The sequence below is a fragment of the Zonotrichia albicollis genome, chromosome 2, assembly GCF_047830755.1.
Source record: "Zonotrichia albicollis isolate bZonAlb1 chromosome 2, bZonAlb1.hap1, whole genome shotgun sequence".
Lineage (NCBI taxonomy): Eukaryota > Metazoa > Chordata > Aves > Passeriformes > Passerellidae > Zonotrichia > Zonotrichia albicollis.
Genome location: NC_133820.1, coordinates 16,815,838 through 16,817,986, shown reverse-complemented (window position 1 = coordinate 16,817,986; position 2,149 = coordinate 16,815,838).

Genomic DNA, 2,149 nt, shown 5'->3' with positions numbered 1-2,149 from the left:
TGTGTAAAAAATAATGCCTAAATTAAGTGGTTTGTTCCTTACTTGTTGTGTCTAAAGGCTGGCTTTCCAAAATGTTGTTTCAGAATCATAAAATGTGTTGAAATAAAGAGTTATTGAAGCAGGGGTCCAAGAGAGCTCTGGAAAGTTCTGGATTCCCCCCCCCCCACACCATATTTAAGGGTGTTAAGTTAGATATTACCTGTGTTGAGACAAAACTGGGACTGGGGCATGGGCAGAAGGAAGGAGGGTTTCCCTTTTGGTGGCATCATTGTAAAACAAGAAAATCCTCAGGGCTGACGCTGAGACTTCCTCCAAGCATCTGCTCTGAGGAAAAGCTGGTTTGAGTAGAAGCATGACAGTGAAGTGACAAAAATCAGCCAGTGACTCCGTTTTACACAGTATACCAGCTTTCCCTGCCACAGACCTGTTTTTTTTTCCTGTTGTTTTTTCCTGATAAGTAAGCACAAGTAAGGAAAGATTTAAAAGGTGAGATCAAGCATCTTGCTTGAAGATTTTTTAAAATCATGCTGTTTCATCTGTTACCTTCGTCTCCCTCCCCATTTATCTCAGAGTGCCTTTTCTGTGCCTGTTTCAGGAGAGCCAAAGATAATCTCTGAGGAGCTGTGAGCTCTTCCAAGTCTTGTTCAGGTGCTCCTACCCTGTAGTGCCTCATTCCACGAGAAAAGCCCTGCATTGGCTACCCCCTCAGATTAGGGCTATTGCTGATGGCAAGTGACCCATCCTAAACTTAAAATGTGGTTTGCCACTAAATTCCTGCACTTTTTTAAGATTTAAGACAGTTTTCCCCAAGGCTCTGGGAAAGAAAAATACTGTAAATCTAAAAATGTACAAATTCAATAGTAATTGAAAGTTTCTAAAGAGTGATGAATTTCTTTCTGCCATTGCAGTTATTACTGCTGCTAGATTTTGGCATTACTTTGAATATTTACTTTACTGGCTTTTATCTGATTTTTCCCCCATTTTCCATCTGACCTTTACTGACAGCAGCAGGGAGGGAGGTGCTTGAGTAGCTGAGGTTTGTCCTTTTTCCTTGTAAAACCTGACCTGACTGAATTCAGCAAGAAATATGAAAATGGTAGCAGGCGGTTCCCAAAGCTGCTTTTCAGAGCAGCACAAGAGGAGAGTTTAAGGTGGGGCAGCAAATTAGTCAATTATAAAGAATTATAAAGATTTGAATCTGATTTTCTGATTCACTGTTCACACATGAATCCCTGTAGTGCCATGGAAACTGGCAGTATTGTGGAGTGAGGCACAGGGGATGGTTAGAAATGGTGGGGAACAGGGGATGGGAGTGTAAACCATCTCAAATAAGCCAAAGAATCCAGAGAAATTCACTTTCTTCCCTGGGGTTTGCTAAGAACAGGAGCTGTCTCCTGCTCTGCACTGGCGCAGGGAGGGGAAAGCTTTTCTTATTCCCCATGGTGAGACCAGAAAAACTGGGTAAATAAATTGAGTTACTGCACAACTGAAAAACTTTACAGAGCTCTTTCCCATGGCAGGGGTGAAGGCAGCAAAGGGAAGGGCGACAGGGAATCCAGCAGGGCTGAAATTGTTCTGCTAAAGTTTGTGAATGTGATGCTTTTTTGCATGTCTGAGAACGTCATTGCTGGCCTGGTCCTGGTTAGTTGTGGTAGGGCTGATTAAAACTGGGCTTATCTTTGTTTCAAGTGTTCTGAAGACCAAGAAAGACACTGCAGTTAGTTCAGTCTTTTACCTGAAATTGAAGGCCAGAGCCTGAACAAAACTGTATTTTTTTCCTGAAGTGAGTGCCTGCATCTTCTGTTTACCTTTGCTGCTTTTGCAAGCACTGACTAAACCTGAAAACTATTTTGCACATGAATATTTTTATCAGCAATTTATGCTGTATTTGTTTGTCACTGTGAGAGATTATCAGTGCTAATGTTGGCTCTGCAAAAATATTTCTTATTTTCTCACCTGAAGACAGCTGTAAAAATCTGTACAGTATTTTGCAAGCAGTTACCAGGCAATGACTTAAGGTTCATTTTCACGTTGTCATGTCCAATGTTATTTCCCATTACTTGTACAAGCTGGGGCTGACTCCAGAACTCTGGCTAGCAGGGGTTCCTCTGAGCAGCCAGACCAATCTCATCTGCCCACCAAGCCCATT